General features: G+C 39.4%; 1 long non-coding RNA gene across 6 annotated transcripts; it reads right to left on the reverse strand.

Annotated features, from left to right (window-relative positions):
* Window positions 1-9283: 9283 nt before the first annotated feature.
* LOC110793421 (uncharacterized) lies at window positions 9284-13956 on the reverse strand. Of its 6 annotated transcripts, XR_008930424.1 has the most exons (7): window positions 13631-13951; window positions 11563-11645; window positions 10698-10793; window positions 10192-10319; window positions 9875-10096; window positions 9694-9789; window positions 9284-9611 (listed from the first exon to the last, which is right to left on the reverse strand). It is a non-coding gene; the product is annotated as an uncharacterized lncRNA (long non-coding RNA). The 6 variants fall into 6 exon arrangements; XR_008930426.1 differs by having other exon boundaries at window positions 9875-10071; window positions 10192-10793; window positions 13631-13956; XR_008930421.1 differs by having other exon boundaries at window positions 10192-10793; window positions 13631-13955.
* Between the last annotated feature and the right edge of the window lie 312 nt (window positions 13957-14268).

A 14268-nucleotide genomic window follows, 5' to 3' on the forward strand; every position in this document is an offset into this window, starting at 1 on the left:
GCTGCAGCGATAACTTTTTCGGTTTTCCCTTTTTCCAAAAATTAAAGGATTGGTTTTCCCTTTTTTCCAAAAATTAAAGGATTGGTTTTCCGTTTTACCAAAAAAAAACGATGTGATTGGTTTTCCGTTTTTTCCAAAAAAGAGCAATGTGCTGGATTTTCCTTCGTTTTACGTCCCATAAAAACAAGGGGGTTTTCTCGTTTAGCTAGCCCTGAAAATGAGAATCTTTAAAAACATTTTTACCTCGTGGTTGGGCTTGGCCAAGCCCAATTACACTTTATAGCTTTGATTTCGAAAAACATCTGTAGCTACTCCCAATGACAAAGTGAGGGAGTTCCTACGCCTCTTTAGATACTTACAATGACAAAGTGAGGGAGTGTTCTATACTATCCGTTGACAAATCCCAATGACACGTGAGGGATATGGCGACATTTCAAGTGATGACCCTTAAGTCAAATGTTATCACTCGGGGGCTCGTGAGACCCTCGCAAAAACAGGTCACCATGGCTTGTGTGACGCACTCCGTCTAGTACTTTGACCATCGTCTTATTCCAAGACTTAGTCAAAGTGGGGGCTAACTGTAGACACCTACTTTTGTCCCCATTCCCGAAAGGGAAGGTTCGATGAAGAGAACGTAAATCTCCACTTGACAACGCATCGCCTATAAAATAACGAATCTCAACTCCCCTTTTCATTTCACCCGAAACCTGCTATTTATAGAAACCTGCTATTTATGGAAACCTGCTAAAAATAGTAACTGTCGTAATGGGTAGTTGTTAAAAGTGGCTAGTCATAAAAGATAGAAACCTGTCAGAATTAGGTGTTGCACTCCAACATAAATCCTAAATGAGATCGAAATTGCGAGAGAATCCTATTCCTAATATGATTCGAAAGTAAGAGTCACGTATTAATTAAAATCCTAACGAGCCTAGAGTTCGTAACGGGCCCAGACGCATCCCGTTACAAGGTTAATACACACTAAAGGACTCAATTAAATCTCAAATACTTCGGATTCTAGGAATCCGAATCTGATTAAGAAAAACAGCCCAGACCCTATTTTCAACGCCTGGCTCTAGGCGCTGAAAATATCTGGTACGTGTTTTTTCCTAATTCTTCATGGATTAGAGTTATGCAATTCTATCTTTCCACGAACTCTTTCCTATAAATAGACCCTTAAGTTTGACGTGAAAAAAGACAACAACACACAATTATATTTGAGTATTGACTCTAAACCCCTAAGCCTAAGCCTCACGCTGCAAAACTGATCACGCGTTCTGTCGCAATCGATCCATAAATCGAACAGAACGTATCCCGTCCCATAATTTGAGATTCGTTAAATAAAAGGAGAAATAGCAAAGTCAAAGTGGTTAGTTTTCTGAGAACCGTGACGCACCTCTCAAGGGTGCGTCGTAATGTGTCCCTTTTCCATGGTTTAATTGCTTTCCTCGCCCTTTTATGAACTGTTAAACTAACTAAAATCTGATTGTTCGATCACGCTTAATAAATATGATATTTTTGGGAAATTGGATTATCATGCTAGGTCCCTTAAAACAATCTAAATCAGATAATCGCGTTCGATCTAGTACTATATGTTGCATATTATTAAAATCAACTCAGATTAGTTTAATAGTTAACGCATGTCCCTTCAATTATTTATGCTGAGCTAGTAAGGATATCCTGCCTCTGGTGTTATCGAAGAGCGAGTACTCCTCTCGGTAGTTACAGTCCCCCGAACCCTCAATCTCTACCCTGCGGGTGTACGTTGAGCGATCCCCACCACCAGGGATCACAAGGGAACCTACGGCCGTCGTGGTCAAACATAATTGCACTCCCTTTATGTCACGATAACCGGGTTTTGTCAGTTTTTCTCATTGTCGTTAAAAACTAAATGGCGACTCCTATATTACTAGTCAATTGGGTGTAAACTCACAGGAAATCCAATTACACTTGATTTGACAAAAAGAAGCGTCACACCCACGAGGGACGAGGTCACGCATTAGCCTCGTGCTTTTTCGACACCCCTCACAACTGCTAATCCTCGCGACCATGGTATTAAGACTGTAAAAGCTCGTCCTGATCGAAAGCGAAAGGAAGTTCCTCCCCGTTCCAGTTCTAGGCCTAAAAAGGTGCCTAACACGAAGGGGCCTGCCGTTCACAAAAGAAATGCAAGCTCTCGCAGAGATCGTCGCCGGAATAATGTATGGGTTAGGAAATTTCAGCCCCTAGTAGAACTAGTGGCTAATCCAATTTATGTTGATAATCCTTCCCCTACCATTGTTTGTGCCCTTGAGGCTGAGCGGGCTATAGCTGTTCAAACTGAAAATGTTTCTGAGGCCTTGGCATCCTTGGAAGTTAGCGTCAAGGAGCCTGTTCTTATGGAGATTGATATGGGGGTAGCGCAGAAGCCTGTGGAGGTGGACCCCGCAAACATTTCCCTCTACAAAACTTTATTTGATGATCCGGAAGAACTGGAGTAGTGTAGTTCATGTTAGGGTGTAGGTGCCCTTTATTTATTTCAGTTGTGTTTGTTTTTCATTTCTTAGCACTTTTGTTTTCCTTCTTATTATTTTTAAATATTAATAGAGGCGTAATTTTATTTTTCTTGTTTTCGTTTTTCTTCTCTCCCTTTTTTTTATTTGCTTATTTCCAACACTTATGCACATTATATTTTTTATTTGATTGGACCGAATCCATAAATAGGATTGCCTACGTATCCTTGTTAAATAACTTTAACTTAGAATCAGGTCGCGCGTAGTTCTAGCTAGTATGTTCTGAGATGGAAACATATTATTTGAAACGGTAGAATAAGTGAAGTTTATTTTTTTTAATCCGCTGCTTTGCGGTAAAACAAAATTTGTTTTATTTTTTTTGAGTACATGTATTTTGCACATCATTTTTTCGTGTTTTTTTTTGTGGTACGTATATCTAAATACGTGAATACGTGCTGTACCCGCCCAAGTGTTCGTTATTTTTCCGTGTATGTGCGGATAAAAGGATGAGCACTTCTGGGAAAAATTTGGCAAGCAGAGAGATTCAGCGCCCAGGCTGGGGCGTTAGAGATTTCGGCGCCCAGCTCTGGGCGTTGAAAATGATTCCTGGGGAGATTTCTTGGCGCGTTGCTTCACATGTTCTTGCATTTATTTCTTTTTCTTTGTTTCATTTTACTTTTTATTCGTCATAAATCAATTTTGACGCTATTTCGTAAGCCTTTTGGACTGTTAGCGTTAGACGCATTTTTGTTCGGATTAATTTTCTCTATTCGTGACTCAAACGGCTTTGAAAATGGAGTTAGGGTGCGGAAGATATGAAGATCTTTGCCTAGGATTTTTGGGTAGGTTGAGGTGCGTTTTGTTAATGGTGGGGATGATGTGTTCATGTTTTATAATTTTTTTTTTGAGCAACATTTGCATTGTTTGATTTCTTTTGGTTTCTTTGGGTTGCACGGGTTTGACCTTTATGTCTTGGAAATATGAAGGGGATGGTGTGGTTTATTTTGTGGATTTTTCGGGAATTGGTTTCGATGTCACGATTCAAGACTGAGTGGGCCTTCCTATTGGGCCTATAGTGGGCTGCTTCCTTACATTTTTTGATTTTTATATTTGCAAGTATGATTAGTGCTTATTTAGTGTCAGAATAATATTTTAGGAGAAAATTTACGCCTTTATTAATTTGGAAAATAAGGAAAACACACTGAAATAAATTAATCAATATTCTAAGGGTTCCTAGGACCATATCTAGGGCTTTATTCTTTCTATCATCTAAAGAACTACTAGGCGTTTTGCTAAAGTGCTCTCTACGGCTCAAGCCTTGGGTTTGGTCTCGTAGAACCTTGGTCCTTCGCCTGTACTCATCTTGAACTCTATTCCCTTTGCGTTGACCCACTGACATGTCTTCACCCATCCGTTCTCGGCCTCTTCTAGTGTTGATGTAGGAGCGATTAAGCGAGTTGGATCGAAACTTTCATCTTGTAGGGCTAGGGTAGTCATCACAGTCTCGTCCTCCATAGGCCTCAATTCGTTAAAAAAATGTCCATAGAGCTTGGTTGTCCAATATTTCAGCTGTTTCAGTCTTGGTGAGGTGGGGTGCCTCATCCAAAGTGTGACAATCATGGAAAATTTCAAATCCGGGTTTTAGCAGGCCATCCTGAACGAAGGGTTCAGGGAAGTCACAGCATGGGTGTTCTTCTCCTTCCCGGACAAACATACCGTTAAGGGTTCTTTGATATGGGGGAAGAAGGGCGGTTTGTTTTGTCTTGGCTGGCTTGAGGTGTAGCCTAGACAAGTGGTCAGCAATATCTTCCTCCGTGGGCTCATAGCCTAGGCCAAAGGGAGTAGATTTGTTGGGTAGGGGATGGAACATGTAGTTCTTCTTCCTTATGCCCAATGGAGTTCCCGGGAAATAGCCTTGAGCTAGAAATATTTTAGGGATGACCCGGGATGCAATGACTTGGATGGCTCCATCCACTTGAAAACCGTAAAGGTCTTCTGCAGTTTCGGCCGTTCCAACCATAGTACAACTGACATCGAGAGGAGGGGCGCGTATTTCTAGAATTACCCCGTTATGGTTAAGTTTAACCATTTGGTGCAAGGTAGAAGCCACACCTCCTAAGTCATGGAGCCAAGGGCTTCCTAAGAGGAGGTTGAAATTGGGCTTGATGTCGATTATTTGAAACTCCGTGGTACGTGCCACGGGCCCGGTTTGTATTGTGAGGTTGATTTTTCCCAACACAGGCCTTCGAGAGTTATCATAAGCTCGTACCCCTTGCGTGGAGGTTTGGAAGTCATCGCTTCCTAGCCCCAAGCAATGGGCGGTTATCGATGCAGCAACTTCAGCGCCCAGCTCTGGGCGTTGAAAATGATTGGCGCCCAGCCAAGGGCGCTGAAAATGCGTCCCTGACTGGTACTCCTACTCTGTCCGCGTATCCTTTTTTCGTATATACGACTTAATTTTGCATGCTCGCCTAATAACGTCCTTTACGCGTTGTGCAGCGTTGCGGGATCCGTTACAGGCTGTCCTGGGCGTCGCTTACTTTTGTGGCGATCGCCCGGGGCTGCGGAACAGGTATTTTGGTATACTCTTTGGCCAATTGGTGTTTATGAATGTTTGGGAAATTTTTTGGGGTCGTTGGTTTTCTAGCATTATTTGTCACACACAATCACATAATTCGCTACACGTAACTAACATTACAACATGAAGCAAAATAATATGTCACGTAGTTTATGATAGGATTTTATGGGTAATATTTGCGCCGACTTGGTACAGCTTCTATCGTCGATCCAACACATGCTCCGGTCGAGGTAGTGCATTCACGAGCGAATTTCGTCCCAAGAGGCCAATCACGATGTAAGCCAAGGGGGCATGCACCAATGAGAGGGACCTAGTGGGCGAGCGATTAGGTTTGGGACAGGTGTACTACTAGCGAAAGTGCCGAGTGGACAACATTCGAAGCGTTTGCACCCCCCGAGTGGCGATGGGTATCCTTATTCCCAACTCCCAAGATGAAACATGCCAAGGGAGCCAAGATTCATTATGCGGTTCTGTCCGTTCACATTAATATGCTGATTTTCAGGTCGTCCCAACTTCATAGGGAAATAAACGCGGGGTAGGATCGTTTCACCCTTCGGCTATTTTGATTACCTACGAGCACGAGTATTTCATTAACATCCCCAGTGGAGTCGCCACTGTGAGGGGGTCGAAAAAGCACGAGGCTAATGCATGACCTCGTCCTTCGTGGGCGTGACGTCGTCAGATCAAGTGTAATTGGATTTCCTGTGAGTTTACACCCAATTGACTAGTAATACAGGAGAAGCCATTCAGTTTTTAACGACAATGAGAAAAACTGACAAAACCCGGTTATCGTGACATAAAGGGAGTGCAATTATGTTCGACCACGACGACCATAGGTTCCCTTGTGATCCCTGGTGTGGGGATCGCTCAACGTACACCCGGAGGGCAGAGATTGAGAGTTCGGGAGACTGTAGCTACCGAGAGGAGTGCTCATCAATAATACTCCAGAGGCAGGTTATCCTTACTAGCTCAGCATAAATAATTGAAGGGACATGCGTTAAACTTATTAAACTATTCTGAATTGATTTTAGCAATATGCAACACATAACACTAAATCGATCGTGATTATCTTATTTAGATTGACTTAAGGTACCTAGCATGATAATTCAATTGTCCAAGGTATTATCTTATTAGGCGTGATAGATCAATCAAGTTAATAGTTTGACAATTTTTGAAAAGGGTGATGAAAGCGATTAAATCATACGAGGGACACATTACAACGCACCCTTGAGAGGTGCGTTGTGGTTCTCAGAAAACTAACCACTTGGCTTTGCTATTCCTCCTTTTATTTAACGATCTCGGGTTTCTAAGCAATGTTCCAGTATTTAGGCTTAATTCATCAGGCTACAAGGGGCAGGATGCGTTGTGTTCGACTTTTGGGTCGATTGCGACAGAATGCTGGATCAATTTCGCAGCGCGAGGCTTAGGCTTAAGGCTAGAGTCAATACTCAGGTTGTGGAATTGTGTGTTCTTTTTCACGTCGATTTTAGGCTGTATTTATAGGAAAAGAGTGTGTGGAAAGATAGATTTTAAGATACGAATCCAAGAAGACTCCGGAGATAAACCGGCCCCAGGCATTTTCAGCGCCCAGGGCTGGGCGCCGAAGATTTCGGCGCCCAGATCCAGGCGTTGAAAATGGGATCTGGGCCGAGTTTCTTTGTCAGATTTGGACTCTTAGAATACGGAGCTTTTGAGATTTATCCGAGTCTTTTAGTGCGTATTAACTTTATGACGGAATGCGTCGGGGCCCGTTACGAACTCTAGGTTCATTAGGAATTTAATTAATACGTAACTCTTATTTTCGAATTATACCAAGAATGCAAATTCTATCTCTTTTAGGATTTATGTTGGAGTGCAACACCTAATTCTGACAGGTTTCTATCTTTTATGACTTGCCACTTTGAACAACTACCTTTTACGGCGGTTACTATTCTTAGCAGGTTTCTATAAATAGAAGTTTTGACTGGAATGAAAGGGTGATTGAGATTCGTTATTTTTATAGGAGATGCGTTGCCAAGTGGAGATTTATGTTCTCATCATCGAACCTTCCCTTTCGAGAATGGGGACAAAAGTAGGTGTCTACAGAGTGATGTCTTTGATGGGTTTTACAGTCAATCTAATTAACATATAAGCGGAATAATCCCGAATCCAGGATCCATGTAAAAAGTATAGTTTAAGAAATACATACATTTGTAGCGTGTACTCCCGAATTAGTCTACCAACACGAACGAGAACTCCAAACGTAGTTCCTCTACAAACGTCCACCAACACGTGCAAATCCGCCTTGATATTGACAACTCAGATCTTAGTCAAGGGTTTAGGATTCTGGGATGAACACGCTATGGAGGCACAGAGAGAATTGAGGATCTCAAGGTGTCCTTGGGTTTAGTGTATGACTTAGGTTAGCATTTAGAAAACATTAGGTTTAATTAATAAACCTAGGAAAGTGTGCAAGCCAACCGACCAAGGCCTTGGTCGGCCAGCCTGCACGACCTGCCCAACAGGCGCGCGCATAGGCGCTGGGCCATGGACCGTGCTGTGCTGTTACGATGTTGTTGGTGCCTCGATGCTTGGCCCATGCGCGCACACAGCCACACTGCCATGGGCCTGTGCTGTGTTGCAGCGCTGCTGCCCCCTTGCGGGTTGCCTCGCGCCCATGGGCCTTGAGTGTTATGCGTACTCGACTCGTGGGCTGCGCTTCACATGCATCTGATGGCCTTTCGGCCAATGCTTATTGTATAGTACGATATGATCCAACGTCGTACGATATGATTATTCGTTTCGCCTAGCATAAGAATATACGCAATACGATATACGATTCCGATCCAACGTCTTATCGTATATTTATGTTTTCCAAACTAATTTCCCGAAAATCCATTAAATGAATTCCCGATTCATTTAATCCGATGATATTTTTTTATGTCATTGGTGTGACCTTGTAGGTTCATTCATGAGTAAGTTCTGAGCTTAATAAGGATTAGAACTCACTTATCGGAAACATTGCTCCATCTAGCTGTTCCGATCACTTGATCTTACTGAATTAATTATTCACAATTAATCTGAACCTTTGTATTAGACTAATGCACCTTGGCTCAAGGATACATTTCCTTCAGTATCTTCCTTTGATATATAATTCATGAATCCAATGAACCCAAACTTTATCCTTTTTCTTTGCAAGGTTCCACAATAGTTTGCAAATAGCCACTTTGTTCCTGGTTTCTAAGCAAATGATATTCCAGCCACCACAAGATTTAGGTAAGCACATACGATCCCAAGCAAAGAGAGCCCTCTTTGACAAACCAAATTGTCCAGTCCACAAAAAGGTACGACAACCAATTAACTTATATAAGTTTCAACACTCTTTTTGGAAGGATGGAAATTTGGCACCAATAAGTTTGAATACCAAAAATGACTGATTTAATCAACTTGAGCCTACATGCATATGACAACAGTTTTGAAGACCAATTGTCAATTCTGGTGATTATCCTCTTTACCAGGGGTTGGCATTGCATTATAGTAAGCTTCTTGGTGGATAAGGGGACACCAAGGTACTTAAAAGGAAGCTCGCCTTTAGAAAGATGAGCCTATGCATAATGTGGTCTTGAACAAATTGAGTGACACCACTGGAGTATATATCACTCTTTGCTTGATTTTCCTTGAGACCAGAAACAGAAGAAAACATGTTGAAAGCTTTGAAGAGCTGAACGACTAAATCAAAATCACCATGAGAAAATAAGGGAAGATCGTCCGCAAAGAAAACATGAATGAGGTTCAACCTTTTACGTCTAGGAAGAAATCTAAAATCAGAGTTGTTCCTTAAACCAATCAGACATTTGTTAAGATATTCCATTCAAAGGAAGAAAAGGGAAGGTGCACTACAACAAAATAAGATTTTAATAGCGCTTTTTTCAATGAAAGACAGCGCTTTTAAAGCGCTGTTAATTAGCAGTGCTGTTAAAAAAATGACAGCGCTTTAAAAAGCGCTGTCATTATTACGTCATTTAGCAGCATTCAATATATAAGCGCTATTAAAGCTTCAATATGGCGGGAAATTGTATGATTAATTTAATTTAAATTAAATAATAGCGTGTAACTAAAAAGCGCTGTTGTTTAAGTGCATTTTTTAATTTTTGTCGGGCTCTTTTTTAATTTTAATTTTTAATTATTAAATACCTGTAATAAAATATAAAAACATTTTAGATCCTACACAAAGTAATCAAATTGAATATATATAAGATTCAACTTCATTTCTATCATATCAAATAAACTTCTCGATGTCTCGTGCATAACTTAAAATCATATATGCCTAAATACAAGTAGAATAAAAACACACTAGAAAACAGAAAGAAGTATCCTTGTCATATAGTACTTCTTTTAATTTTAAACCAATAAAATAAAATTAAAACGTTCTAGAGAAATTCTAGTCGAAAAACATAATTAATACATCACAATATTCACACGAGAAGAACATGACAGGTCCATTGAGCTCTGACTTCATCAATTTGTCCTTGATCGTAATTCGGAATATTGCAATCATGAAAGTACTACAAAATGATAAAATTAACATAATTAGTGACAATGCATATAATAATGTCTAGGCTTAATTGAACAAAGAAAAATACATACATCTTCAAATATTCGAGTTTGCTTATGGTCGATGATCTCTTTCATGTATCTCATGACATATTATCCAGAATCCATGACATTCTTTTGCCGAGGACACTACACAGGAAAAATACAATCAATTACTTTTGAAAACTTTAAAAAACAAATAAAAATTGCAATAAACATAAATCATAGGACATACTTGTATCTGTATCCACTTGGTAGAACATAAGATTATAAGCAGCTCCTGCCTAGGCTGTTTTCGTGACAACACCAGCAGACTTTATAATCTCAACACTCGAAGGGAATATCAGATAAGACCGTGGAATATATTGGAAGAAAACAATCAATTGGAGTGCATTATAGGTGCTTCAATTCTTGATTTAGACAGCTTAATTGCTCGAATTATAAACCATATCACAATCTGCAGGGAAAAAACATAACAATTTTCTTTCCATATCAACTAGTAGACATTAAAATGTTAATGTTTGGTAAAAAAAAACTAAGAATTAGTTGTACCTGAGGAAGAGGTAAAGCTGCAATGAGATCAATGAAGAAACCTGATCTGATATACCTCCTAGCAATCTCCTTCCTATCTAATACAAGTTCACCTCTTCCAAAGACGCGAGAGCTAGGTGCTACAAAAGCTGTACGGAACCTCACAAAGACATGTAACATGTATAAAAAATCAGCAAGTGATATTTCATTCAACCGTATTCTAATAGAATCCTGTACCATAGAAACTAAAGAGGATCATTAGCGAGTTTCCCCAGAGACCTAGACACTGGTTAAGATTCTTTAGGAACACTTGAGATCATACACAGCCCACATAAACACATTGGACCAGGGATTCAATGCACTGTTTTTCAGAAAATGAGTGAATATTGAACTTTCAGAAAGTACCCAAATTTGTAAACTTAACCAATGCCGATAACTGATGACTTCTGAAACATGGTTTTGGACAACTGAATTTCCTGAACAGTAAGACTAGCACTAATGAATCCACTACTACGCAGTCATTTTACCTCATCAAACAGAACTAGAGTTACAAATAAACGTATATTTGCTTCAGTCAGTGTATCTTTGCATTTGTCTAATGCTTCATACAGTTTGTCAACAGCCTGGGAAAATGAATCATAAACAGGCATCATTAGAACTCTGCAGGACACCTAGTTGCAACACCAGAACAACAAAACATAATGGATCACAAATTCAAATTCAAAAAAGTATTGACTTGATCATACGGTTCTTGCTTTTTGGCAAACCCACATCTGTAAACACCATTGTTTATTCTATCATATATCTATTCGTTAACTTCATCAGTTTGAGTTTGTAAGTAATGAGGATAAAGGTCTAAACCCCCATTCTCTGCTATATCATTGAACTTAGAGTTTAACATGCGAACTCATTGCTCACAATTGTCTGAAGTTTCTTGTCCCACATAACCCGTTGAAAACTAATTTGTAGAATAAACCACATAGTAAAGAAACCCACTGATACATTAATCATTAGTTTGAGGTGATTCCAGTTGGAGGTGAAAGCTTGTTTCAATAGCTTTTCATCTCCCGGTCATGAACTTATTTTGAACAAGAAACAAGAGAGTTTTGTCATTTTTACTTGGATTTTATTCTCGTCGGATTTTATCAAGTTTTTATTGAATCTTTTAGGCAAAACACCAGGCAATACATAATCAAGTGAAGAGCACGAATCACATGTAAGGTCATAAAAACATAACATAGTTAACTTGGTTGAAGCTAGTGTAAACTGAATGCAAATTGAATCATTAAAACCTGCTCCTGACAACCTTCCATACACAAAAAATAAACGACTAACGCAATGTAGGGTTGGTTGCTCTTTGTGAACTACTCTGTAAATCATAAATTTTCCTACCTTGATTGGTTATGTCAATGTGTGTTGATTCACAGCTTCACTGGTAATAAGTCACGCCCTTGCTTTGCTAAATTGTAACTGCCCTATAATAAACGAAGCAATTGTAACAACAACAACAAACACAACAACAACGATGATGTAAGTCCTAATTCCTAAAATACTATTTCTAAAATTCACAGAATCATAAAGTGTCTAACATTCACAGAATCAGAAAGTTCTAATAACCCCCAATATTCAGTACTAGGCGATAAACGAGCATATAAATTGCTAATAAAACTAGCAAATTTACAATTGAAAATCCTGAAAAATGCAATTGAATTGCTAATTTAGATAACACTCACAATTTATAATTAAACCACACGCTTATGTTCGCCAGATAATACATCGCTGCAGAGAAACGTTCGCCGGAGAAAAATTGAAAATACGAAAAACTGTAGATTTAGATTGAAGGGAACTCTACAATTTTGGATTTGAGAAATTTCGGAGAGTAAACTTGGATTGGGATTGAACTATTGTTGGGAACCAGATGGAAGTTATGGTGGAAGAAGTAAGGAAGATGGAGAACATGGGAAAGAAAAATTAGACGGAGCTCTAAGGGTCTGAGGCACTCAAACACTCATCATGAAGCTCTTCTAAGCTGTAAAATACACATATAAATGCGCTACCTAAACTGGGTTATCTCAATTTTGGCTACCCTAAAATCAACCAATATATGATTATGAAGTCAGGGCTTCCAAGACTGTAAGCTTCGTCATAAAATCTGTGACATGGTTTTGTTTCTGCTATTCTTTTAGAGGGCCTTACAAGGAATGGGAGACGCTCTAACTTGATTTAAATTATCTGTGCTGTAGAGAGAAGAGAATTGGTGTGGTTATTGCTTGCTGCTGGAGCTGACCCAACTGCTCAAGATGCTCAACAGGGAACTTCTTTGAACTTGAATTGAATTATCCAGCAGGTGCAGGTTCGCATTTTTCAAGTACTCGTTTAATTACTTTCTTGTTCTCCAAACTCACAAGGAAAAATCATGGTGGTGATATTCCTAGCTTGATCATTAGCAAGGAAACTGTTAAAATATGTGGTGGAAATAGGGTCACACGGAGAAACAATTTGGAATATTGTTGAACTCCGTAATGAATCAATGCTACTTGTAGGAAATGGTTTCTAAAGATAACTCTTATTAGTGTAGATAGTAAATTTGGATAAAAATATATTAGAGGGTAGCATGGAGGATTCTATTTCTGACCTAAACAAGATGTATGCATTTGATTAGGGTCTGATATCTCATAAGTAAAACGTAACTGCCATGGTTTGGTTCAATTTAGCTTCAGTTCTGTATCTAAACAAGGGCCCTTGAGATTAGAAAACAGGCTGTTAATCATGGCCATTGATGATGAGGAACCAAAATCTAAGCAAGGAGAAGAGCTTGCTACGGAGTATTCTTGCATCTCTACGGGCTGGAAGTAGTAGAGGCTATGGCAGTCAAAGTGGTCGCAGTAGTACTAGCAGCAACAGTACATGGGGCAGTAATCTAGGGGTTCGAATGGTACTATGCGGGCTAAAAAGCTCATAGGGAAGACAAGAACACAAGGCCAACAAGGTGCGACTACGAAGACAGGCTTAACAGATAGGTCTCGTGGGAGTTTCAAATACTCAAGTCCAGCAAATCCTCAACAGAACCCAACCTCATACATCTAATGGTCCATTAAAATTACACCTATGAAACGAAAGAATGAACTACCAGTGCTGAACTACTCATACATCCAATAATCCCAAGTAATATCATAAGCCCGCAACCCTTAAATATCAAAAGTATGTTCCAACTTCAGATGAAGACCATGAGAATCAAAAAGAACAATAACGACGTTGTAACTCCTAATTCCAAAACTAATATTTCTAAAATTTCCAGAATCAGAAAGTTTCTAACATTCACAGAATCAAAAATTTCTAATAAACCCCAACATCCAGTATAACTGGGTGATAAACAGGCATATCAAATTGCTATAAAACTGCAAATTTACAATTGAAAATTTGAAAACCCAATTGAATAGCTAATTTAGAAGAAATTCACAATTGATAATTCAATCACACGCATCGGGGAAATATGTTCGCCGGATAATAATCGCCGCCAACGTTCGCCGGAGAAGAAGATACATACGGAAATATCTGGATCTGGATTGAAGAGAACTCTGTAATTTGGATTTGGGAAATTTCGATTTGAGTCAACTTGGATTGGGATTGAACTCTTGAGTTCTTGAGTGCGATTGGGAACTCAATCTTAACTGTGGAAGTCGTGGTGGGAGAAGGAAAGAAGATGGAGAACGTGGGGAAATACTTAGGCGGTGGTGGTGCTGATCCGGGGAAGGGTTTTTTTTCTTTAATTTGGTTTTGGCGCGGCAGGTGTCAAAGATGTATTACTATAGGTTTTTTTTGTTTGTTTTTAAATTACTATAGCTATGAATCACAGCGTTTACAGAAAAGCGCTGTATTATATTAAGGTGCAAATTAAGGCTGCTTATTTTAACAGCAATATAAAATAAAGTGTTGTTATTTTATTTAAATATTAGCGCTTTTTGATAAGTTAATTAGGCGCTGTTAATTAATGTTTTTGTTGTAGTGGTGATATCGGATCACCTTGTCGAAGAACTTTTTGTGCATCAAAGGGCTATGTCATGTCACCATTTACCATAAACGAATAGAACACAATAG

Source organism: Spinacia oleracea, chromosome 3 (genome assembly GCF_020520425.1).
Source record: "Spinacia oleracea cultivar Varoflay chromosome 3, BTI_SOV_V1, whole genome shotgun sequence".
NCBI classification, from domain to species: domain Eukaryota; kingdom Viridiplantae; phylum Streptophyta; class Magnoliopsida; order Caryophyllales; family Amaranthaceae; genus Spinacia; species Spinacia oleracea.